Source organism: Lagopus muta, chromosome 1, assembly GCF_023343835.1.
Source record: "Lagopus muta isolate bLagMut1 chromosome 1, bLagMut1 primary, whole genome shotgun sequence".
NCBI classification, from domain to species: Eukaryota; Metazoa; Chordata; class Aves; order Galliformes; family Phasianidae; genus Lagopus; species Lagopus muta.
The window spans coordinates 123,662,430-123,689,868 of record NC_064433.1 but is presented as its reverse complement, the minus strand read 5'-3'; the positions used below and the strand labels follow the sequence as shown (position 1 = coordinate 123,689,868).

The following is a 27,439-nucleotide window of genomic DNA, read 5'->3' as shown; positions in this document are numbered from 1 at the left end:
ACAAAAATGATTTTTTAAAACTTTTCTCAATTTGATCTAGCATTTCCCAATCTCCTATCTCTATAGAAAGATGGTAGCACAGAAATTAGCATAGCAGAGCCAGACACCTAACTGAAACAGAGCTGAAACACAGGCATCTTTGTCCAGTTTTCCACGTTCTCCAGTAGAATCGACAGTCACATAAATATTTACCTTCCATGTATGCTAAGCTTAATTGATGCATTGTTAATGACTACAATAGTGTTCAAATATCCGTGACTTCATTTCAATAGAGCCCACCTGCTCCCCCAATATGTCTCCCTGGGACTGATTCCAGGAGAACATCTTCTCATAGACAGAGAAGATCATCTGTGAAAAATGTCCAGTGCTCTGATCATGAACACTCAAAATCTTCTTTTCTCAGAAATGCTGGACCAAAATTCCGCCTTTATTTTCCTTTCTGTGAAATGGGAGTACTTTGTACAGAAAAACACTGTGTAAATGCTAGTTAATTATAGTGTTCATTCCAGGAGGATAACTAATTACTGGGATATATTGGACACAATGTATTCTGTGTATGATACCAGATAATTTTAGATTTTTTTTTTCTTTTAAGGGACATTGTAAGCCTTTTAATGGAAAATTACCATTGTACCGTGGAAAACAGTTGTTTGCTCTTACGACTTGCTAACAAAGCATCTAAAGAAAACATTCCTCATATCACCATGTTTTGTTTGCTTTGTTTCTTGATTGCATTTACTTCAATTCAGTATTTCAAAAGCTAATCCAAAAAACTTAAAGCAATGTTCCAGAACTACTGAAAAAAGGCAATGCCATTAGATTTTTTCAGAGAAAAGTAGGTTGGGTTGGTCATTAGTGAGCACTTTTGCTGTTAAACGTTCATTTCTAGCAGTGATGAAATATTTCAGACACTTCTCCTGTTTGAAAACTCTTGCACACTACTTGGGTAGGAACGATCTACTTTCTTAACATTCTAAATAATTCTTCAGACATTAACATTATAATAACAGCAAATTTAAGTCATTAAAGGAAAGACTTAACTCACATTTTAAAACTTACAATTAAGGGTTAAATTTTAGCATGCGAGCTTCTGCTATAATGGAGAAAGACACAAACCTCCAGAAGGCACAGATGAAAAGATTTCAGAATTTCTTTGGAATTTTAATTTCCTGCAGAATTAACTGAGATACCATCTAACATTTTGATTTGCTGAGGTTAGAAGAGATAAATCTTCATTTTCAATTAATTATCCAGGATAGATATCAGAAGGAAAGGGTGTGAGGAATATATGAAGCATGCTAATAATACAGACCAAATGTCCTCCGCTGATGTCCTAGTCCCAGGGGTAAGGAGGAGGAGTTTAGAGAAAACAGTTTGGAGATCTATTGCCCATAGCTAAAATACGAATGAATTATCCAAATTTCAAATATCAAACCACCTCATGAATCAACATTTCAAAGTGTCATTTCCAAGTATGCTTTCTTTACATTTTCCACCCATTAAGAACTGTTTTTTTCTGGTTGTGTTACTAATCACAACAGTCATTTTCAGTTAGTGTGATCTGCAGTAACTTCAGTGGCAGGTCACATCATTTGTGTTTAGGATAAGAAGTTTGTATCCAACTATATATTTATACATAGGTTAAGAAATATTGATAACATCTACTTTAAAGGAGTATGACAACTGCAGATAACTGCTGATTTTGTTTTAAATGATTGGCCCCATGAAGATCAAAATTGGACTTTTTTTTTTGGCTAGTATATTAAAGCACTATACGTCAAAGCAATTTTCAACACACTGTATTTAAAGACATGAAATTCTTATTTTATGATGGTAACATAAGGGCTTCATTAACTTAAAAGGTTATCTCTTCACAAAAGGATTCAGCACACTAGCAAATAAAACTTACTTTTTTTTTTCCTTATTTCAAATTCTTACAGTTCATCTGAAACTTACAGTATACTCAGAAATCAAATACAAATATCTCTATAATTATATATAGAATACTTCTTTTGATTAGTGACATGGGCTGAATAGAGCAGAATGATTTGTACTACAAACAGAAGAAAGGATTTAATACCAAGAAAATAAGCCTCTAAATAAGAGGGAAGACTGTCACTAAAGCCTGAAAAGATGGATTGAACATAATGAAGCCTTTGAAATGAAGTAAGAAATAACAAGGCATTGGCAGGCAAATAGACCAAGGAAGCTTCCTGGATCTTTTCCACTAATAAATTCTCTCTGTTTTGGCAAGAGATTGCTGTAATTTGTCAGCGGTTTTGATCTCAAGGATCTTTCATTTATTTCTGTAATGAGGGAAGACTTCCTATGTGGGAAGCTGAGACACCATTTCCCTGGGTGGAAGGCCAAGGTAGCATCGGACATGCGTGCAGTGGTGCTGATATCAAAGACTGCTCATACGTCTCCTCAGAAACCAACCAGAAAATCACAGTGTTAAACCCAAAGACAATACAAAATTTAAGGTCACAAATTGTTCCTTGTTCTGCTAAGCTGTCAATTCCAAACTGAAGGATAAAGTTTTTTCCTTGTTACCACCAGAAGCTCTTAAATCAACTGTCATGAAAGCAAGGACAGAATACACCAAAGTGTATCTATTATTTGCACTTACACTCTGCACTTCTGTGATATTGAGAACGTGTAATGCAGAGCAGCAGAATTTCTGGCTTCAGCACCAAAAGAACTTCTCCCCACTAAAACCAAACATTTCAGAACAAGGTTTCCCTTTTAAAAATAAAAATATACACTGAACATTCCCATCTATGTATCACTGTGTGTTCTTTGCTGCAGTGAAAGATGTACAGCAAGGAATCAAATGGGGATAATTCTAAACATCTCCCAGTCTCACTGGGAGTTAGTCTGCAGTGAGGCTGGCTTTTGGAAACAATATTTGATAGTATTCAAGGAATTTTGAAACATATCTGCATGGAAAAAGTTGATTTTTGCTTGTAAAATAAATTGGCTGCAGACTACTAACCCTTTAAACAAAACACTGGGAGAGACATTGTTAGTAGAGATGAAGTCCTGCCCAGCAGGTTGCTCAGCTACAAAGGCATAGTTAAACTGCGCTTATCCCGATTCCATGAGGGCTCCCGTGGAGAGATTCCTGGGGCTGTGGACATGTGGAACTAATCAATGAGACAAAACTGTTCACAATTCTTAAAAACATATTCTGTGCTCCATGTGATTTTGACACAAATCTGTTAATTTAATACCATACTTGATCCAGGTATTGGCCAAACTATGTCCTCTAAAGAAAATGCTATACTACCTCATGTCTTCTACACAAAGCTAAACAGTTTCTAACTAACTTCCCTTAGAGCTTTAACAGTGCTATGGAAAACAGCTACTGAAGAACATGTTCTAGGTTGGAAAAATCCTCAGGGGTGGGAAGATAGGCACCAGTGCCTCATGATGTACTTCTGGCTAATTGAGATGTCGACAGAGCCTATGTTAATCACAGCTCATCAGACTACGTTTGATTACCATGTAAATTAGTAAATGCTCTTCTGCAATTGCCCTACCACCTGAGGTTTAATTATGGGCCTCAAAACAGACAAGAACTGGACTTGTAATTTAGAATGTTCAGTTAGGGAAATTTTTCAGCACAAAAAATTTGTGGAGCATATACATACATTGTTTCCAAATACACAACAATACGTTAGACTGATGCTACAGATGTGCATTATAGATTTGCATTTAAACTTCCAAAATGTGGAAGTTTAAAGATATCTGAGCAACATGGCTTTGTGTAAGTGGGGCACAATGTAAGGTAAACAATTCTTCCCTCAGACAATTTTCTCAGAGCAAATGGCCATATACATCTGATGAAGAGAGCAAGGTACATCTAAGTCAGTTCAAATAATCTGAGATAGCAGTTGTGACAAATTAGATATCCAGAATAGCATAGCACAGCCTACCCTAGTACAGCATAACATAGCACAGGTAGTATGTATCATATTCTAGTGACCTAATCTTGAAGTACACATGATTTTTCATATTGACTAGCCCAAGAAGTTACCAACTCAGCATCTTACCAAGGTTACCAGCATCAGCACAAGAAGACTTTTTCTTTCCTTGGCTAGGGAGTTAGACATATACACAGAATCGGAATAATTCAGATAAGATCTGTACTGCAGAGAAATCCTATGTTGTAACTGCAGCAGTGAAAGTGAATACTTTTTTGAAAGTATGTCTAAATATACTTTTCCCCTTCCTTCCTGCTTTCCTTCTTCCATCCTACTGTCAGAACAAAATAGGCTTCAATTCAATAGTCCATGAATACCTTTTTTTTATTCAGGAACAGTTACATAATAAAATAATGTAAAAAATCTGCAGTTACTCAAATTGTGCTTAGCTGTCTATACACAAGCTAACTGTCAAAGGTAGCACTATAGCCAGCGATAATCTAGTCAACATGAGCAGTGGAACGTGGAGAGCAATTTAACTGGACAGCTATGGTAGTAGCTTCCCTGTTCAGGGTCTTAGGCATAAGTGCCTAGCACCATTTCAGATGCCCTAGCAGAGCCACTTCTCTGGAGGGCAATGTATCCACAACTCCTGTGCTATCTGTCAGTCTCATCTGATCCCATAAGGATGGCATTATGTGCCTACATGTAGGCAACTGAATTGATCCATCGTTATATACTGGGCTGAAACCAATGTAAACTTTTGAGTATACATATCTAAGTTTTAGTGTCAATCTGGAACTGAATCCCACCTAAGTTGTATTATACATGCTTTCATCTTTCATTACATATTTCAGCATCCACTAACACTTCAAAACCATCTTTCAAGGCAGTTTATAGATTCAGAGTGCAAAAAGGAGTGGAATAAAAAAAAACAACAATGAAAATGGGGACAGCACAGTGCAAAGTCTAATATCTGGCTTTGAAAAGGAGGAGTGAAGCTTCTTTGCAGGACTTCAGTAGTAGAACAGTATCTACTATCATTAGAGTGCGTTCATCTCTTCCACAGCCTGTAGGAAAGCAGCTCACAAATGGCAAACAATAACTGCCTAAATTTGACCCTATAAAATTAAAATTAAATTGAAAACAAGCAAACAAACAAACAGAAGTTAAATCTGTGAACCAAATTCTGACATAATACCATCCTCATCAACACACCTACTGTCACTACTTTGGAAGAGATACAGAGGCAGTCAAAATTCATTGTTCCTTCGCTTGACATCTGGGATTGCTCTGGAAGCCCTTGGAGACCCAAAGTTTCAGTTTTCAACCAGTTGGTTGGATAAGATAGGAAGGACCAGTGCAGAAAAAAAGTCACGTGCATTTTTCTAATGTAGATGGGTTTTGACTGAGAGACTGACCCTTAGCTTCCTTTATTTAGCACTGAAGTATTATATTCCAACTCCTTCATGGAAGCAATAATAATCTGTCTCTTTTCTGTCTTTACACAATCCAGAAAACTTTGAAAGCTCTTAACAAATCTACATAGATGTCAGCTAATAATGTATTGGGCTTGGACAGACCCAGGTATAGTCGGAAGCAAATAGTTCTTTCCCCTTAGGAAATTACTAGTGATTTTTCCCAAAGTGTCAGCCAAAAGACTATTAACATTTCAATGTTTTAATCAGATGAGACCACATATCTCAGTAATTTCATTCTGCATCAAATATGAGACCTAAATCGAAATCATCTTGCCCACTGTGCCACACCATGTAGGCTGAATTTTAAATTACAGTCTCTTAAAATCTGAAAGTTTATCACGGAAATGGATGATATTTTTCTAAGAGACTGACTATTCTCATGTGAAAGATACGCACAATGTTCAACCAGAAGAGACAATTCCAATTCTCATGAACAATCTATAGCTTTTCAAAGATAATGGGATATGGCCAGACTACACTGAAACACAGTTGTAGAAGGTACTGGGATGTTCTTATGAACTTTGCAGACCTCTTGTGGAGGTAGCGGAGCAGTGGCACAGGCTGTCCAGAAAAGCTATGGATTCTTTTCCATGGAGATCTCCACTTGGACTCGACCTGGGCAACCTGCTGTAGGTATCCCTGCTTGAACAGCAGATTAGATTAGATGGACCCAGAGGTCCCATTCACTCCTAACCATTCTGTGATTCTGTAATATATTGTTTCAACATCCTATACTTCTTGCACTCAAATGGTCCTGCAGATAATCTCCTCCCCAGCAGGTCAATTCCTATCTGCTTACATTGGGTTTTAAAAACAAACAAATCCCAAACTGTGGGGCACAATACACTTCTATGGCATTGGAGGATATGCAGAACAGAGAGTTCTGTAAGTAATCACGCCATGTTTTATCAAAAGGAAGATTTGAAAACAGCATGGAATAAATTAGAAGCTATAAATCTCAGTCAAATCTATATGACAAAAAACTGTTGCTCCATATACTGTTACTTTATGAGTAAAAGTGACTGAACTAGTATCTAACTACTTTCACATCAATCTAGAAAAATACAATTGAGTTTTAAGGCAACATTCAAAATCTCTTGTTTGGTCAGGCAGTCAAGTGGGAGCTGTGTTCTTTTATTCTTATCCTATTCCAGCAGAGTGGACCTCCTGCTGCTTTTACTGTTTGTAAAATGGCGGCTTCCCAGGAGAGCCCAGATGTGTTTTCTTCCAGTTAAGGATAAGAAAAGCAGAACTCTCTTACACTGTGTTTAGTCCAACTTAGAATGACATTCAGTTCAGGTAGTGACTTTTAGGAAGATGGGCTGCCATGCACTCCAAGTATAGGCTTTGTGAGTTGTCTGTGTGCAGATGAACATAGGAAGTATTCAGTTAAGATGGAAAATGCATAATGTTAGCATGTACCTAAACAGATCTGCCCAAACAATTTATCTTGCAGTGAAACAAGTACAAATTAAGAGAAGTAATAAGAACAGTGCACCAACTGCATATTAATAAATTCTAATGTATATATATTGGCATATTTATATATGCATATGTAAGCAGGTATGTATATAGTATACAAACGTGCACAATTTGGAGGAGATGCTATGTTGTCTTTATATGACATCTAGACTATGAAAAAAATCACCAGATTGCAGCACAGTACCAGTATGGCAGCTCCAATAATTTCTTTCCTAGAATGATGTATGTTTCAAGAAGCAATACTGCAGTTTTCATCTGTTTAAACCTTCCAGTTGTGACAAATAGTAGGTAGCTAATGGCTGCTGGAATATGTTTAGATTGCTCTAATTTTATGAGTAAATGGATTTTAGGTTTATTTAGATGTGTTTCCCTACACCTTTGGAGATAATTTTGTTCTGCTTTAATTCATTAAAATATATTTATAGCCAGGAGTTCTTTCGTTATGCAGTATAAATGTGAGGTTGGTCATATTCTTCCATTTGCAATTAGAGGCCCTTTTTGCAAAAAATAGCCACTTCATAAAAGTATATGCATTTCTGCATTATTAAAGAAAAATGCTAAGAAAGCAACATTACTATTTCAGACAGTTAATTTTAGGACTCCCTTGCTTAGCTATTTCAGTGTGATTCTATTTTCATCTACATGAGTAGATCTAATACTGATTGTGAGTTCAATCACCTTCCCCTCCCCCACCTCTCCAAATCATATTTGGAAATGCAGAATTTGTGAAAACAAAGAAAGAAGTAGCAACAAATACATCCTTTTATCTCTATAAATTAAAGGATGTTATTGAACAGTTTAGAAACACTGAACCAAATAAATTTCTCCAGTAGAAAGAGGAACCAAGGAACCTCAATTGGTTTATCAATGACTAGGGAACACATCATGCCTTCTTTGCTTGCACTGAAACCAAGAATATGAAAACAGCAAACAGCGCACACTGGAGTGCACTGGATACTGTACCTTTGTCTACAAAAGGCCAGGAGAAGCCTAACCTGAAATATCAGTTTGGTGCAATTTGTCATAACTGACAGTTATTGCTAGGAGCTGGGATGATTACGTGATAAAGACCAGACAAAATTAACTTTTATTCTCAAAGGGAAGAGTAAGTCATAGTTCTGCTGTTATTTCAAGGGTCATGGCAGTATCTAGTGGTGCAGCACAGAGAGATGAAATATGTTTCCCGTGTTTCTAAAACTGTCAGTAAACTGAAGAGGGAGAACATTTTTATCATTCTTCTTGAAATACTGCTGTCAAGAGTCTACCACATCCTTGTATTAAATCAGGGAATTTGTCTATCCTTGGGCCCCTTCAAGAAATCTCATTAGTGGTTGTTTTAATGGAGATTTTTGTTTTTAAGCCGAAAGAGAACCATAGTAACTGCACACTTCCTAAACCATTTCACTCACGAATGGGAAACCAGTCTCCAAATCTTTGCTCACATGAGTAACCACATTTATATCCTTGGGCCTTCCATTATTAGGAGCTAGAACTGTGAGTGTAAATTTGTGGGATTTGGATGTGGCCCTTCATTACTTCATAAGAGTGAAATCTGTAGTTGAAATCAATAGTCAAGCATGTAAGGCATAGAAAAGATACACATTCTTTCATGGAGGTCTGATTATAATGCATCTCTCAATTTTGTTTCAGGATCAACAAATAAGCATATCATTGTAAAGAGATGTAAAGACGATAGGCAGTAACTACAAAGACTCACTTTAGACAGACAGTTTAGCTCAATAGGGGAGTTAGGAATAGTCCACCAGAAAGAGCAGAATAATGGTGAAAAAGGTCAACACATCCTGAAAAACCAACATGCTAAGTCACAGACCAAGTTTTTGGTTTTCTGTCAATCAGTAGTGCAACTGTTGTCAATCATCCCCCCTTACCTTGTTTGTGATTTTTGAATGGCCACAAAAGAAACTTTTGTTGATAATTATGGCCTTTACAATTCATCTGAGTCAAAAGGAGGATTTTCATAGCCCGCCTGCGGAATAGACATGGTGTGCCCCAAGCTGTGCTCACGTATATCCAACCAATTCAAGCTAAAGTTTCCCACGATAATATGAAAGGAAATAAAAGACTCAGACAAACACAAGTTACTATTCTGAAAATAACAGGAGAGGGGAAAGGGAGAGGATAGGCAGGATCTTCTGATTTTCTTTTTTCTTTTTTCTCCCAAAGAGGATAAATCTGGTAACTCCTTCTACGGAGAGGTGCAGTTAGACAGATACGCACCTGTACATCTTGGATTTTCTGAGGGAGTCCTTACATTCTCCCTTACCACACATTTCATCTTACAATGATCGGGAGCGTTCTGCTGAAAATTTGTGCTAAGAGTTCATGCCCCTTCATTTATTTTTAATTCCAGAGAATTCCAGAGTTCCCCACAGACTTTTCCTTCCCCCCAAACATTTCCACCTTCCACAGATACATTTTTGCTGTGTTTTCTTTGGCGATCAGTTCAAGTGACCTATCTTGTCCCTGCTGAAAGTGCAAAGAAAAGATTTGTGAGAGAAAGTTCTCACGTAAAATCCTGTTTTGGAACTGGTCCAGAAGAGTGACAAATCTGATAACATCAAAGACAGAACATCTGAAACTGGGATTGAGGCGGAACAGCTTTCTCAACAAATTTCAGCCTCTAGAAATGCATCCATTTCCAAACAGCCGAGTCCGTTTATTTGTTTATTTTCCTAGCTTCACCCAAAGAAAGGCTGAAACAACTTTAGAGAAATAACAGCAAAGTTGTTCGATGGAAACCAGCCCCTCTACTGTAAACAGTGCCTCCCCACAAACTGAGCAGCTGCACAAAGCAGAGACAATGCGAGGACCCTCAGCATCATTAACCAACTTCCCTTCCTCACGCAACGGCCGCTTCAATAAAGCAATTACAATAGCATCGTGGAACAGTACAAGGGGGAAGGAAAAAAAGAAAAAAAAAAAAAAAAGAAAAAAAAAAAAAAAAGAAGAAGAAATAACCTTACCAGCTTCTCCTACAGTATATAGCTGAAAGGGAAACAAAACCCCCAGCTGCCGGAGTGCACGCAATTGGTCTCCCAGAATGAATTGACTGAAAGAACTATGAAAGGCTGAAGTCCGCCGGCCCCTCACAGCAGCCTCTCGCAGCTCCCTCTCTCCGTGCTTCCTCACAAAGCCATTCTCCCGCTCCCTAATCCTTGCACAGGAAAACGCAGCGCGCACCAAATGACTTCAGCACGAGCGGCTCTCCCGGAGGTGGGGGCAGAGCCTGCTGCGCTCTGCTGCGCCTGGACACCCCCGCGGGCACCCACACCCCGCATCTCATAGTCTGTTTCTTTTAATTGTTATTATTATTTTGTTATTTTAACCTTTTTTGGATGAGCTGCTTGACTGTCTAAAGCTGCTGATGGGCCTAAGGATTCTTCTTCTATTTTTTAAACAAAGAACATATGAAGAAAACTTAAATATTGAGAACTGCAAAATGGCACTAAGATGTACCCCCAGATAGTTGATAATCAAAAAAAGAAGGAGCCCGACAGGCAAGGAATTAATAACATTAGGAATCACCAAGTTAAAAGTGATATAAAAACATCAGCACTTCCCTGAAATTCTTTGGATAGATAACATCAGAACAAACTACTGCGTTTTTCACAATGGAAGATTTCTATCTATGTTCTCAGTTTGTGTGAAGAGAAACAGCATTTTTTCCATCTAATTTGTCTTGAATGCATGCCACGAATTCTGAGATAATGTCCCCTACATATTTTCTGATTTTCAAGAAAGCTTTAAATCTTTATTAAAGAAATGCTGTTGTCATATTAGGTTTTAAGGCGTTTTACCTTTGTGTGATATGCTGAAACTCAGAACTAGACAGCTGCCACTAAGTAAATCAAAGACCTAGAAAAGCAGATGGCATAATTTCACGTCTTAAATGATGGCTGCAAGCCTTCCACCAATAATTTATAAGGAGACTTCCTCCTGCTCGTTCTCCTGCTCGGCAGCACGCTGTTTGAGCCTTTCAAACAAAATAAATAGACTTCAAACCACCAGCTTCACACACACTAACACTTACCAATGCTATTTCAACCTGACACAAGCTGACTTTGTTCCTCTGTGACCCTGGACAGAAAACTAAGGTGACAGTTTGATGGATGAGATCTTTTTTTCACAATATGCGTTGTTGACTTCATGGCTCTGTCTCCCCATTACTGCTTAGCTGAAAGAGGAGACAGGAGCAGAGGAGGATCCGCCACCATACCAAGACATTTTAACAGTGAGAATGAAGCAGACATATACGCAAGAAATACCGTAAACACCTTTTTCCTACAATAAAGTTTTGAAGCTGGGGGAATCCCTTTCCACTTTTGCTGAGGATAGGGTGTAGAAGATGATAAGTGGTTAGAAGGAAAAGAATCAATGTCAATGAATGACTCCAAATGATAGCTGAAGTGGCAACAGAAGGGAAGGAAGGAAGGAAGGAAGGAAGGAAGGAAGGAAGGAAGGAAGGAAGGAAGGAAGGAAGGAAGGAAGGAAGGAAGGAAGGAAGGAAGGAAGGAAGGAAGGAAGGATACAAAAATTATAAAATAAGTGGATACCCGCTATTTCTGTATTTGAGTGTAGATTCTCTGCTAAAATGACTTCAGAAGCCTTTTTACATGATTGTTCATCTATTTCACATAAAAACTGGCAGTTTTTTGCAGAACTCTCCAATAACAAATTGCCTTTTCATGAAGAAGTTGGAAAAGGAAGTTGATGAATGAATGCTCTGAAATGCAAGGCTCCACCCTCCATAGGCTTGAGCTCATTAACAAATATCCTAAAATGTGAATTCAGCCTCTTATTTCCCTATGGAGGAACACAGACTGCTAATATCTTTATGCCTTTGTTACTGCTTTTTCATCAGTTCTGATGAGTTCATTATGATAATACCAGAGGGCATCAAATCACTGATTTTATGGGCAGATGCTGAGGCCAAATGACCTGGCACAAAGAAGTCTCTGGTCAGATGCCAAATCTTTCCTATTCCACACTACCGTACCTTGTGCTCTGATATATTATTTTAGAGAACAAGGACTAACTTATATTTTACCCTGTATTTGAGATCAAGTGTTAAAATATTTTGTATTTGTAATCATTGTCGCAAATTATATTGTTATCATTTTGGATTTTATATTTATAACTCTGCCTAAAAAATATCCAGGAAATCCTTTCAGTAGCAAAAATGTATAAACGTATGAGTCAAAAATACCAGTGTATTTCCATAAAGATTCACTCTGTTTCAGATAATGGTATTTATGTACTTTAATATTCATGAATATTCTTGATTCTGTAGCATTTCTGTGAGCTAGTGCCCAACTCATGAAAATATGGAAAGATGAGAAGCGAGAGAGCGATTGATACCTACCTCAAAAGCAAAATGTGAGATTCATGTACATGTACATCTGCAATCACCTTCTGCTTAACCAGTTCAACTCAGATTTACAGTACGTTGTGGCTGCTTTTCTGGGGGAGGGGAAGGGAGAGAGGTTCTTGGAACCACTTTAGAACTACCTGCTTGCTTTCAGTGCCCCAGTCTGGAGATTTAAGTAGGAATCTAGCATGGTGAAAGTCAAGTATGAATTTCATTCCTTAAAAAAGTTTTAAGAGATGTGTTTGTGAATCATTTATCTCCTAATTGCAGAAACTGAACTGCTGTCTTTGTTTCCTTCTGTCTGTTTTAACAATCTGAGAACATTCCCACTTGCAAAGAAGGAAAGGAAACACATTAAATGTTTTATAAACAGTAAAACCTGTTCGCAGACCACTTTATGGCCTTTAAATAGTAAAGTTCATGCCATCCCATACAGAGCAAACTATGATAACCACTACCAAAAGGAGCTCTGAAAAGCCTTACAAGGCCATTCCTGTACCTGGAAACCAGTTAAAATGAGTCTGTGTAGGGAAAAAAAAAAAATCTCATAATAGAACATAATACTAAAACCAGCAAGCACCAAAAAATTGGAAGAACTTATTTTTCTCATGCTTGTAGCAGAATATAATTTTCAGACTAACACAGGACACAAATGCCTGAAGGAAGTCTGAGCTTTAGGATATATCAATAGGTTTACACACTCTGCTTCATTGCTTTTTTTTTTTTTTTCCACTTGCTCTCAGTCATGTCCTCTTTTATCTCTATCATCTCATCATGTCGAAAAAAAACCTTATTTGTGTAGCATTTGTTCTCTTTCCGTGTTTCTTGGATTAACAAAAAGCAGAAAGCAAGGTTATTTGGATAACAGCCCTGCATTTTTCATAGCAATTGTAAGCACGTTTGAAATCAACTTTTCCACAAGCAGAAGGGTGCAGACAAATGCACTGGCAAAGATGCCATCAAAAAGAAACTTTAAAGTTTTCTAAACTCTTTGAGAATCATGGCTGTGAATAATGACTTCAGTCCAATGCCCTTCTTTAATTTTGCATGTTTATCTTTTCCTAGGACAAAAACGACATTTCGTAAAGTAAATGTGGAAGATGGGTGCAGCCTATCCTTATAAACAGAAATGCATATTTTAGGGGTACACGCATCATGCAACTTTGATCAAGAAATGTAAACTGCATAAATAGCCAACAGATGCTCTGGAGAGCATATCTTTTAAAAAACTCTTTAATATATTCAACTAATATTGCAGCTTTACTATATGTGGATAAAGCTGTTCAATGTTCTATGCCCAGCCAGCCCATAATGTATGTATGTTGAAAAGCAGAGACATTCTTTGGCTATGTCACAGAGTGTATCTTCCAAGAAATCAATGCAGTGTCAGATTTGAAACTGGAAGGGCAGAAAGGTGGAGAAGGAAGGATGGTTAGCAGTAAAAAGGGGGAAAAATAACAAACAAACAAACAAACATACCAAAAAAAAAAAAAAAAAAAAAAAAGGTAGAAAAAGATAACTGGGTAAAAGGATAAGAAATAAGAAACAGAGATGATTGCAGAGCCACAACTGCAACTTTACCCAAGTTGATGTTTCCCTTCGTCAAGGGTTTGATCTCCAGGGGATCAATCCAACTTTGCTCTCTCGTTGCTTTCCTTTTTTTCCCGAGTTGGATGAAAGTAAGGATTCAGCAGTGCAGCTGGGTTTACTTTAGCAGTGTATGTGTAAAACTGAGGGTATGTGGCTTAACACTTCAAAGCTTGTCAGCCAACAAGCATTTTCATCTAGGCTGTGAACCTCCGTAAATGTGTTAGTCCTCCTAGAAGTGTGATAGAAGAACAAGATAAAAACAGCAAATGGCAAGAGCAGCCTGTGGTCTGTAAAAGCTTAGATTTTTATACCTTCTCTATTCATAGAGGAAGGAGCACAGCAGTGCCCATAGGGAGAAGAACTCTGTGTAAATTGCATAGAAAACACATTCCAAGCACCTTTTTGGAGCATGCTGGTCATAGAAAGCCTGGTCAGAGATAAGCCAGTGGTGTTCAGTTGGTTCATTTTTCAGTTGCTTCATTTTTGTGGACATAAAGGGTCACAGAATCACAGAATCACAGAATCACAAGGTTGGAAACGACCTGCAAGATCATCCAGTCCAACCACCCTCCCATTCCTATCAGTGCCACAAGCTACTAAACCATCTCTCATAGCTCCTCATCCAGGTGCCTCTTGAACACTGCCAGGGATGGCGACTCCACCACCTCCCTGGGCAGCCATTCCAGTGCCTGACCACTCTCTGAGAGAAAAAGTTTCTCCTAATATCCAACCTAAACCTCCTATGGTATAACTTCTGGCCGTTTCCTCGGGTCCTACTATTTGCCTGGGAGAAGAGGCCAGACCCTTTTGCACCACAACCTCCCTTCAGGAAGTTGTACAGTGCAATGAGGTCTCCCCTGAACCTCCTCTTCTCCAGACTCAACAATCCCAGCTCCTTCAGCCGCTCCTCATAAGACTTGTGCTCCAGACCCCTCACCAGTTTTGTTGCCCTTCTCTGGACACGCTCCAGGGCCTCAATGTCTTTCTTGTAGTGAGGGGCCCAAAACTGAACACAGTACTCGAGGTGCGGCCTCACCAGTGCTGAGTACAGGGGGATGATCACCTCCCTGCTCCTGCTGGCTACACTATTTCTAATGCAGGCCAGGATGCCGTTGGCCCTCTTGGCCACTTGGGCACACTGTCGGCTCATGTTCAGCCGAGCATCAACCAACACCCCAAGGTCCCTTTCCAAGGTCCCTGTAATGCAGCCCTTGCTCCAGCCCAGTGATGAGTAGGCCACCTGGGCCCAGAAGGGCTCAAAAGGTCCCAGCAACAGCTAGCAAAGCTGTGTTCCCGCTGTGCAGTTTGGGGGGCTGTGTTCTCTTCTTCACTTTTCCACTAGCTGCAGACTGCTATGGACGTTCTCCTACATTCTCCTTAATTGGTCAGATATAACAGGCATATCCAACCCGTGGCTATTGGCTGAACACGTCCTGGTGCAGCTCACAGTGTGACCACCTTGAACAGTGTGAACACCCTGCCTTGCACGACCATGGTGGTGGCTCTGCTCTGCTGAGAAGCCCAGCCCAGCACAGGTGTGCAACCATCGCTCAGCAATGACCACACAGCGGTGTGCTGTTGACACAATCTGGGCTGAAATCGGAACGCGGGGATCACTGCAGTGCTAACTCAAGTTATGGCAAATTATTTTATGCGTTTTGACGCATCGGCTAAATGCAGTCCTATGAATAGGAAAAAATAGTCCTCACTTCACAGCCACACCTTATTCATGCCATTGCTTTTAGCAGTATGCACATTTGTGAACAACTGTTTGTAAGGATGAAGTACAGAAAGAGCAACATTTCATCAAAAATCTCTGATGCAACCACCACCATCAAAACAGAGTGATGTGCTCATTTCACAAAAGCAAGGTCACGTATCACTAGTTTTATGGTTTAAGTGCTCTTTTTTACTGTTTTAATTTAAATAAAATAAGCTTTGTTACATGCATATATATATTATATAGCTTATGAGGGCTGCTCCAAAAGTAATGTCTCCTATTTTATTGTGTTGGCTTGCAACATCAAAGATAGATGTTGGTGGTATGGCAGTAAAGGTTGACGCTTCCCACCAATATTCCATTAAATTTTCTTGTGTGACAGAAGCAGCAGCAAGCCAGTCTGATGCAATGGTGTCTAACATGGGTTTGTGTATGAAGCAAAGGTAGGGAATTTAATTCCTTGCTGTGGAAAAAAAGGCACCCACTAAGATTCATTGATGATTGCTGAACGTTGATGGAGATCAAACAGTGAATCTGAACACAGTGAGGTGTGGGTGGTATGTTTCAGTAGTGATATTGACAGTGGATCACCTCCACTGGTGCAGGTTTTGATGAGCACAGCATGCAGGCTCTTGTTCATCGCTGGTGAAAATGCATAGCTAGTGGAAGTGAATACGTTGAAAAAGAATATTTTGTAGCGGAGAATTTGTTTTATCAAATAGTGTTGTTGTGGTCTTTGTATTGGTCACAGTTTCCATGGAAACAACTAGGAGGCATTACTTTTGGAGTAAAACATGTATATTTGGCCCAAGAGAATTCTCCTTCATTCAGTGTGGCCTAGGCAAGCCAGAAATTGGACACTCATGAGAGACGGTGTCCACAAGTTACTGTGCTGCTACAGACAGACCGATAGGAGCAGATCCAGGGACACAGGCATGGAGGAGCCAAAAGGCCTCCAAAAGCCCAGCCACTGAGATTTTGTGGCCCTTTCTCTGCTTAAAGACAAACATCTGTATAGAAATTCCTAGGCTGGAAGCCTCAGGCTGTTAAGTTCTTTGGAGGAGAGGCATACATTTTCCTTGCATTTCAGAACTTTGCAGCACAGTGGAATTCTAACTCCAGTTAAATCTTACAGATATTGCTACAGTGAAAGCATACACACAGTGATTTACGTAGCAGTATTCTTGTCCACTTCATCCAAAACAAAAGAAAATTAATGTAATGAATTTGAGGGTATTTGTGAAGATGGAGGAGAAGTAAGGAATAAAGTGGCATGCAGACATATGGTATAAATAACTGGTGGGAAACACCCTGCAAACTACTGCAAGCGACATTGTCAACATCTTACAGTTAATCAGACTTCTTACATTAAACTCATTTCTAGGAACAAGAATTTGTACAGATGAGCTGTAACTTCAGCACTGTTGCAGATTTACCCCTTTGTTAAATATTTCTCCTAGGAGTTATCATCACATTCACATGACAAGAAAAAATAACATATGACTTTATCTGGACATTATCCAATAACATACATGGGGAAAATAGAATATTAGGTGTGAGAAATGCCTCTGTTAATTCCATGCACTCACTGCTCTTGCTATGAGAAAATGTGGGATTTTTCATTTGTTCAGAATAACATAAGGTAAACCTGTGGCTATCCAGGATAGATTTCAGAGTATAAACTGTGCATAGAGGATTCAGAAAGCAATAATATGGCCAAGGATTGAAATAATAAGGGGATAAACTTAGAAAAGCAGCTTTGTGAGGTGCCATTTTCCTGTTTGCACCTCCTGTGAGGTCACTCTGGGCACCCCAAGTGCCACTCATTCCATGGTATTACAGCAACAATCCCTGTCTCTTATGTAGAGGCCAGCCTCAGACTTGTAAGATGAGGAAGAGGATGGAAGGCCTGATGGTTAACACATCTGCTCACCATGAGCTCAGACATGAGCTGAGTCATCAAGCATAAGTAACATGGGAAATCATTTCTGGCAACCGAAAACTTTAGGGGTAGATTCCTTCCAATTTCATAATAAAAATGAAATCATTGGCAATTTAAATGAATTAGCATATTAAGATTTAAGCTTTTATTTATTCTTTTTCTCAAGATTCTCCAACTACTATGTTTTTTTTTTAATTTTTTTTTTTTTTTCTGGGGGGAAGGAGGGTTGTGACAGATATTTATGCAGCCCAGCTACTTTCTAATAAAGAATGAATACTGTTCATGTTCAAATATTAGGACAGCCTTACACTCTGTTGGGAGCAGGGTTTTATCATTTATGCACAACTCTCTCTGGAACTAGTAGGCCTGACTTCTCTGTAAATATACTTGCTGTGAAGTGGGCATGGATCAGTCATAGAGAAAGGAGCATTTACATTTTGAGATGCAAACTGGTAGGAATATGCAAGTATCTGTTTTAAAGACAACTCCAAATGCCTATGATTGCATCTTCCTGCTCAACTTTGAAAGAGGAGAGGCTCCCTCCTATGGTTAAATCGTGTAAAACTGTGAGCACCATCACAAATTCTTCAGATGTAAAGCCACTTAGTAGATATGCTTGCCAGCGTGCCTCAAGAAAGAAAACTATTAGAATTTACACATTCTTACTTAAGGAAGATATACAGAGGCTGAGCCTGAAATCTATATTTTCCCTACACCAAAAAAAAAAAAGATAAAATCATATAAAAATAATGGTAGTAATCTTAGTTTGCAGAGGAAAGCTTAATACTAACCACCAATGTTCATACCTATCCCCCCAACATTCTTTAAAAAATGTTCTGGCATGCTTCTGTAATATATTAATAGCTAAAATGCCATGCCAGTCTGAGAATACCATGATTCTGGAGTAAATACCAGGTAGAGAAAAAGAATGATGATGCACTGCATGAAATAATGAACTACATTTTCAATCATATTGACCGTGTCAATTGTATTATTACATATGAAACAAAATACCAGAAATAAATAGATTATATGATTTGATTCCTATTCATGGCTTATTCCTAGCTTTTAGTTTTTGTTTTCTTGCACTCCAGCTCTGCAAATACAGATTTTGAATTAATGGACTGAAGGGTTCAGAAACAACAGTTTTACTTACATAACAGCAATAGCATTTTATCCCGAGCCCAATAGTACCACTTGCCCAAAGACATGCCAAGAAGAGGAAAAAATGTTTGAGACAATATTCAGTTGTTCATTTTTGACTTGAAACAGATTGTGGCTTTTAAATTTCCCTTATTACAATTACAGCAAGAAAACTCTTTCACCAGCTCTCTCCGGGCAGCTCAGTTTACTCTCAAGCCTACCAGACTTAAAATGAGTTGTCAAGAGTTCTTATTTTAATTGTGTTTATGGAAACATTATTTATTATGTCTCAAAAAAAAAAAAAAAAAAAAAAAAAAAAGGAGAGTTTGCCTGGAGAAATAACACTGTTTCCTATAGATTAATCGTGCATTGTTTTGCATTAAAAAAAATAAAATAAAATCACAGTAGCTAAAAAGTTTTTCTTCAGTTTCCATTTTCCATTTTCCATTTTAGGAAGCTCTAGTCTTGGTTTTGCATTTGTTCCACTCAATTGTCAATAACTGGGAGTACAATAGGATCTGTTGCTGAGTACCATAATCAACTTCTTGTCTGATAAAATTTTGCTGTGGTACACTCAACTCCTAGCATAATTTTCATTAATGGACTACAGCAAAAGTTTATTTCAATATCAGGAGGGCTTATCAATACATACAAAAAATTCTACCAGATAGATCATCATTTGCCACATGATCATGTAGTAAGAAATCACAGAATCATAGAATCACAAGGTTCCTTTTGTCTCACATAGATGAGAGTTTAGAAGACTACGTCTTTCACTGAAAACAAAAGGACAGCTTTAGCTTTCATATAAATATTCAAGAAATCTGCATGTTTTATATATAAATATAAATTTATATGTAATATTTGACTTGAGTTTTGAAACACTAACAATCATAAGTCTTTCTGAGTGCATTAAGTGTCTGCTCTAACTCCCACTGAAGCCAGAAGGCAGATCAATCAGTACCTGGTGGCTTCCAGGTACTCTGGAAAGTATGTTGAACCATGAACAGGTGGCTTAAGACCTTGTCCCAAATCTCCTGTGGGTCTCCAATCTGTTGTCTCAATTGGTCAACTAGTACTGGATCAGGAGTTGGCCAGGAGTTGGCCTAGAGCTGGAATGTAAAGGGAAAGTTTAGTTGAAGTACATCATGTCAGCTGGCTCTAATCAGTGTTTTTTTTTTTACCTCAGCTTGTCACTATCTCAACAGCTGGCCTTCAGGTAAGGTTTGAAAGCTGTGACTGAGCACTGTAAAACCAACTGGAACATCTGGGGTCTGTATAGGAAGAGCACTGCACATTTTCAGGCAGTCTTGATGAAACCCAACTGTAACAGATCAAGAGGTGCCCTCTGCTCAGCACTGTTATGCACTGGAGCACAGTGTCCAGTTCCAGGCTGCCCAGTTCAAGAGAGTTATGAACACACCAGAGGGAGTCAAAGGAAGGGTTCAAAAGATAATTAAGGAGAGTGGAGTATCTCTCACATAAGGAGAGGCTGAGAGAGCTGATCATGAAGCCAAGAGAAGATAATCTCATTAATGTCTGTAAATATCCAAAGGGAGTGTGCCTAGTGACAGGACAAGAGGCAATGGGCACAAACTAGAACACAAGGGGTTCCCTCTGAACATTAGGAAGCATTTTTTTAAGGATGGTTGAGCATTGGCACAGGGTGCCCAGAGTGTGTGAAGCCTCCCTCCTTGGAAAATTCCAAAAGTTGTCTGATGTGGGCCTGGGCACCCTGCTCTGGGTGGCTCTGCTTGAGCAGGGGATTGCACCAGATGGCCTCCAGAGATGCCTTCCAACCTCAACCATTCTGTGATTTGGTGATTAAAAAAAGATTTAGAAATATCCATCATTCAGAATGAATCCTCTGATAGATAGAAACTGACACGCATAAAAAACCCTCATGATTTCATAGTCCAATTTACATTTATTTACACATGCAGATATTTTGTTAGGAGAATCATCACAACAAGAGTATAACCTTAAAGAACACAAACAATAAAACACACCATTTGAGGGGAATGGGCTTTAAAACTTAATTGCCACCAGGAGCCAGGGCACCTCATGTTTCATATGTAGCATATAAAATAACTTTGCATATCGTTTCCCTCCATTTACTCTGACATTTCTCTGTTAAATTATTTTAAAATGCCCTCCTCTTTATGTCTGAGTATAAGCTACAGTTTTATTAACATAAAGAATAATATATTGCCACTAATAAAATATAATTCTAGCCAATTGCACAAGTTCCAGTGTGACTGGCACCACATGTTCCTTACCCCTGGCAGTATGGTTAGCATAACCAAACAAGTGGCAAATGTCTATACCATGTCTTTGGGCTGTCAAGGTACACCCCAGCCCTTCTTTCTTCCCCTCTCTGGCCCCAGGATGTACAGACACCCATTATCAGAATGGTAAGGACATTAATGTTATCAAGACCCAAGCACTAAGTCACCAAGAGCCTATGGAGAGTGCCAACTTATGGAGAGATTAAGTCCATCAGCATCGATACCCAAGTGCTGGTTTGCAAGTATGTGGTGATACTCCTCGTGGAACAGGGAGAGGTGACAGCATAGGGAGTGCTGTCTATAAAGTCAGGCATCTCCAAGTCCTAAGCAGGGCTTATTTGTAAAAACATGGCTTATTTGTAAAAATGGTTCCTCTGAATGCAACCAGTTTACTTGAGTGAATGTAGTTCAATCAGATAAGAAACTTTCTAATTCCATGAAATACTGTTATCAAATCATTCAGACATCCCAGCTTTTTGCTGATGATCATATGAATCATACAATCATCGAGGCTGGAAAAGATCTCCAACATCATCCACTCCAATCGTCCACCTGTCATCAATATTTTATACTAAACCATGTCCCTCAGTACTTCTAAACATTTACTGTACACCTCCAGGGACAGTACTGTACCAACTCCCTGAGCAGCCCATTCCAGTGCCTGACCACTCTCGCAGAGAATTTTTTCCAATTTCCAACCTGAACCTCCCTTGGTGCAATTTGAAGCCTTTCCTTCTTGTCCTACTGCTAGTTACCAACATTTAGTTTTTTTTCTCTGCAGATGTGAAACTCATATCCATGCATATATGGACGAATTCTGACTTAGGGGCGTTCAGTCATAATCCCACAGATGGTAGCTGGTTGCTCCAGCGGCTCCTCAGCTAAGCACATACACCAAATGTCTGAACTGAACCTGCGGTTCCTCTCATACTGAGCAGGATTACTAGCGCAACAACATGTCATAAGTAGGGTAAAACTAACCTGTCTCACGACGGTCTAACATGTATGTACATGTATGTACACACATACATGTGCGTTCACGTCATTGAAATTACATACTTTAAATCCCAGCATAGAAGTGTCCATTTATTTTCCTTTTAATTGCCAGAGAAGCTTGACAGCCTGCTTCTATTTTTCTTTTCTCAGAAAAAGCAGTGAGATTTTAACACAAGTGAAGTCTTGAATATACACTTTATTTAAATAAGAATGGGGGTGAATATTCTCTTTGGTGGCAGCAGTGCCTCCAAAGACAAATGTTTTTTCCCATTACCATTTCTGTTGTCGAAAACTGCACTCTGAGCCCAGCATCTAGGCTGGGAGCACTGAGCCCATTTCAGCAGCGCTGGCAGGGGTCACACTCCCCAAGCTGGGGGTCAGCCCCGTGGTCTGGGAGCAGGGTGCCAGAGATCTGGCCAGCTATCCCACACACCATGCTTTGTGCTCAGGGGCTGGAAGTCAGCCTTGCTTATGCTGGATCACGCAGCGAGCCAGCCCAGCATGCCTGACAGCCAGCGGTCAGCTTATATTGCAGTGATGCTTTCATATGGGCAACCCTTTTTCTCTGACTATTTCTTTCACTTGAATGGTGACTGTGACAACAATAACGGCTCACAGGCAACATTCTGGTGTACTGATGACCGCATTTTCAAAGGCTGCTGGGGAGAAGAGACATAATCATCAGTACCTTGCCATTAACACAAGGCTAAATCTCATAATGTGCGGCAGTGTTTCTTATAAATAAGCGGTCTGCAACAGAAGAACAGATATTGTGGAGAGGAAGACTAGACATGAAAACACCATTTCAAAGTTTGCACTCTAATTCTGTTGCTATTGTGTGCTTGCACACTGACCTTAGGTAATCCTGAGCTTACTGTTCTTTCCTTGCCTGCCTTTAAAAAGGAGATATTGTTTCCTCAAAAGATAAGCACTGTTAGGAAAAAGCCATTAAATATCATGAGACATCCAGCTATGCCATGGAGGATTACAGTAAAAAAGTCTTCATGTCTATATATAAAAAATATACGAGAGAAGAAGGTCCACAGCTCACAGCTATAGCTTTTATATGTATATATATACACACGTAAAGAAAATAATCATGAAGTTACCATCCTTATTGTTGGTATTATAAGAAATAAACCGGTGGATAGAGTTGTTGCCAGTTGATAGTATCTTTCAGAAATCATTCATACACTACTAGGAATGTATTAAAAAAAACCTGTTCATTGGTGTGTTCCTTTTACTACTGATGTTTTTACAGAATGAATAAAAATAACCATAAATCAGAAGAGAGATTTAGAAATTATCTAGTCTTTTTGCCTATAAAGAATTTCACTTTCTAAAGCATTCACTTACAATTTAATGAAACATTCAAATAATATTCAACAAGTGATATTGTCTCCTTTCCAGTAATAGAGAAAACTGATGAGCTAAACACGCAAGAGCTGTACTGGTATTGTCCAACCTCTTGCAACATGCTAGATGCCAAAGTAACTGCAGACAGGCCCCTAGGAACTACTGGCACAGAAGTACTGGAAACTTCTTGAGAAGACCATATACATACTGCTATACTACAAAGAAAAGTCTAGAAGGAGTAAAAAGTCACCCTAAGCACATTTCTGAGAGCCAACAGATTAAAAAAAACATCTATGAAAATCTGATTGCATTCAGTGTGGCCAAAGTAGGTACGTGCTGTAGTCACCAAAGACGCTTCTGCATGCATAGACATACCACAGCAGTGCTAGATAGTTTAGTTGCAACAATTCCAGTGTTCAGCTAGTTGTTGACCAGCAATGTGAAAGTCTGCAGTGCTCATAGTTACCCAACGTTTGAGTACAGTGCTATTCCTCACTCCTATGCCAATTAGCTCTAGGCTTTCTAGCATTCAACCCTCGGCTTATACCCAGATCTGAGAAAAAAATAATAGACTGTTCTTTCCTTTTCTTCCCCTATTCCATTCTCCCTTAAGGGCCAACACCTCCACAGCCATAGTATATATGTTACGTCAAAATTTCCAATAAGTAGATATTTTAGGTTATACACTGCAGCAGGGATTTAGGCTAAACACAGTAAGACTGTAAATCCTTACATCCTCAGTTTTAGTCTGTGAAAGACAATCATCTACTATGCTGGTACAGTGCCTAGAATAATGTACTTTTCAAGTAGAAAATAATATTAAAATAATAGTGTATAATGTGGTATAATATGATGAATAATAAAATTCAGCACTAAAATTAGGGCCAGAATTGACATTTGAGGTGGGTAATAGAAGTAGATCCTTCCATGTGATCCATATGATGGATAGCCAAGCCACTATCCATCATATTTGAAAGGTCCTGGAAGTCTGGTGAAGTTCCCACTGATTGGAAAAGGGGAAACATAACCTCCATTTTCCTGAAGGAAAAAAAGAAGACCCAGGGAACTACAAGCCAGTCAGTCTCAACTGTGCCTAGAAAGATCATGGAGCAGATCTCCTGAAGGCCTTACTAAGGCATGTGGAAAATAAAGATGAGGTGACTGGCAGTAACCAATATGGCTTCACCAAGGAGAAGTCCTGCCTGACAAACTTGGTGGCCTTTTAAGATGGAGTTACAGCATCAGTGGATAAAGGCAGAGCAACTGATGTCATCTATCTGGACTTACGCAAAACGTTTGACACTGTCCCACATGACATCTGGTCATGAGTTGGAGAAAAATGGATTTGATTGATGCATCACTCACTGGATAAGGAGTTGGCTGGATGGTCACATGCAGAGTTGTGGTCAACAGCTCAATGTCCAAGTAGAGACCAGTGATGAGTGGTGTTCCTCAGGGATCAGTTTTGGGACTAGTGTTATTTAACATCATTGTAGGTGACAAGGACAGTGGGATTGAGTGTACCCTCAGCAAGTATGCAGACAGCACCAAGCTGAATGATGCAGTTGACATGCTAGAGGGAAGGAATGCCATCCAGAGGGACCTGGACAGGCTTGAAAGGTGGGTCCATGCCTACCTCATGAAGCTCAACAAGGCCAAGGTCCTGCATCTGGGTTGGGGCGATCCCAAGCGCAAATACAAGTTGGGTGGGGAATGGCTTGAGAGTCCACCTGGAGTACTGTGTCCAATTCTGGGAATACCAACACAAGAAGGATACAGAACTGTTGGAGAGGGTCTAGAAGAGGGTTGTGAAGATGATCAGAGGGCTAGAGCATCTCCCCTATGAGGATAGGGTGAGAGAGCTGGGGCTCATCAGCCTAGAAAAGAGAGAGCTCTGAGGTGGCCTTATAGCAGCCCTCCAGTATCTGAAGGAGGCCTACAGGAAAGCTGGGGAGGGACTTTTTATAAGGACATGTAGTGACAGGATTACACAGTTTTAAACTGGAAACAGTTTTAAACTGGAATATCAGGAAGAAATTCTTTACTGTGAGGGTGGTGAGATGTTGGAACAGGTTGCCCAGAGAGGTTGTGGATGCCCCATCCCTGGAAGCACTCAAAGCCAGGCTGGATGGGGCCGTGAGCAACCCGGTTTAGAGATGTCCCTGCCTATAGCAGGGGGGTTGGAACTAGATGATCTTAAAGGTCCCTTCCAACACAAACCATTTTATGATTTTATGTTGGAAAAAAAACACTGAAAAGACATGCACTCACTACTCCTGTGTTGCTGACAGTGACTGCAATGCAAAAAAGGGACAGTAAATTCAATCCATACGCTCAGCAGATAAATCAAATAGTATTATAATGAAGCATGGGTGATGCAGCGTGGTGAGAGGGGAGCCAGTGTGCAATGTCTGCTTTTCCCAAAGCTTTGGCAGTCACTGAAAAAAAAAAAAAAAAAAGTCTACCCCTAGCAACTAGGAGTGATCATCTTTGGACAAACAGTAACTCTGCTGCATAGAAAAAGTCACAGATTTGGAAACTAAACACTTTTCATTAGGAAATTGTCATTCCAAAAGATTTATTAAAAAAGATAAATCTTTTGTGGAGATATCCAGCTTACAGTTTTGAATACAAATCTCCTCATTTGAAGTGACTCTCATAAGGAGACAAATATTATTTTTGTTTGTTTGCTTGCTTTATTTTTCTACCTTTCTAGGTAACAGCCTTAAAATGCCTTTTTTTCTTCTTCTTCTTTTTTTTAATGGGATGGGAAAATTGTTTTCTGCCCAGCTCTCATGGTGAGTGGCTGACAAATGATAGCATGACATGGAATGCAAACAGCTGGATTCAATCACTGCACTTAGTAAATACATGAAATGTGGTTGTGGATGTACCAGACACTTAAAGCACCAGCAAAGAGAGTTCTGCCAGACTCCAGGCCAGACATCTGGCACTAACAGAGTTATGGGAGTATCAGAGCGCATGGCACATCACACACCCAATTAACAGACAGATAAATTAATCACACTGTAATTAACAGGGATGCTTAATGATCTGTGTTTCAGTCTTTAATGGTACATATTTTGATGTAAAAAGATACAGTAAACCCCTGAAATATCCAATTAAGATATTGGTACCTGACAAAAAATAAAACCAAAGGCCCTGCCACACCTGTCTGAAAATATGAATATGTGTTTCTGTGGTACAGCTACTTTTAGGAGGAATATTACCTCACACTCTTCAGTAGCAGCATGTGTTAAAGTAGAAAACGATTACGTGTAAAAGAAAACATGTCTTCCAAAGGTAGACAGACAGATTCAACTTAAAAATATATTTTTACCCTCCTGTTATATTGCTGTCCTAAATCCATTACTTTAAGTAGAATTTATATAGGTCCAACCACATTATGGAAGTTAATTGCTAGAATAAGTGTTTCAACACCATTAAGTAACGGAATGGTATTTTTAAAGCCATACAAACTTTTTTTTCCTTGATGGCGTTAGCAGACTCAAAAGATTCCAGTCTGAATGAAAGATCTAAAAGTGGATGAAACTTAAATAGAAATGTATATATATATACACATGATAAATCTTTGTGAATTTGCTAATTCATACCCTAATTGAATTAATGGCATTTTTATGGGCATGGAAAATGTCCATAAGTTAGTTAGCTGAATGTTTTTTGTCAGCTTACTTTAAAAGGTGCCTTACATTATGTCATCAATTAGCATCCAACAATAATATGGACTAAAATGAATAGTAAAAACCCAAAACCTTAACTGCTTTTCATGTAGATTTGCAGTTTATAATACAACTAAAGAAAGGATTGGTAAGATTACCTACAAAGTTCCCTCCAACTTGAATTGCCCCATGATCCTATGAGCAGATTTATCTAAGTCTAAAGGCTCTGAAAAGAATGAACCAGCCAATTGAACAACAGAGTTAAACAGAGTAATTTCTAGAGCAGTGAAACACTACGTTAGCCCTACAACTGCCTTCAGTACTGCAGCTCCCAGATGACTGGGCAAATCACCCAAACAGCAACAGCCTGGTGCTTTGATTACCCCATCCACAGGAGTTATTAGTCTTCACGATCACTCCTCCTGACACAGTGAAAGATCACAGTG

At 39.1% G+C, this 27,439-nt stretch overlaps 1 protein-coding gene across 4 annotated transcripts in view; it reads right to left on the bottom strand.

The window, feature by feature from the left end:
- The window catches only part of MID1 (midline 1), a 248,068-nt gene that overhangs the window by 166,562 nt on the left and 54,067 nt on the right, over nt 1-27,439 (bottom strand). Inside the window, exon 1 of one of the 4 annotated variants that reach the window (XM_048951170.1) lies at nt 13,860-13,881. The exons of 2 other annotated variants lie outside the window; for them this stretch is intronic. The gene's annotated coding sequence lies outside the window, so the exon portion shown is untranslated. Of the gene's footprint in view, nt 1-9,873; nt 10,029-13,859; nt 13,882-27,439 lie in introns of those variants that run through there. One more of the 4 variants, XM_048951163.1, reaches the window with a different exon arrangement.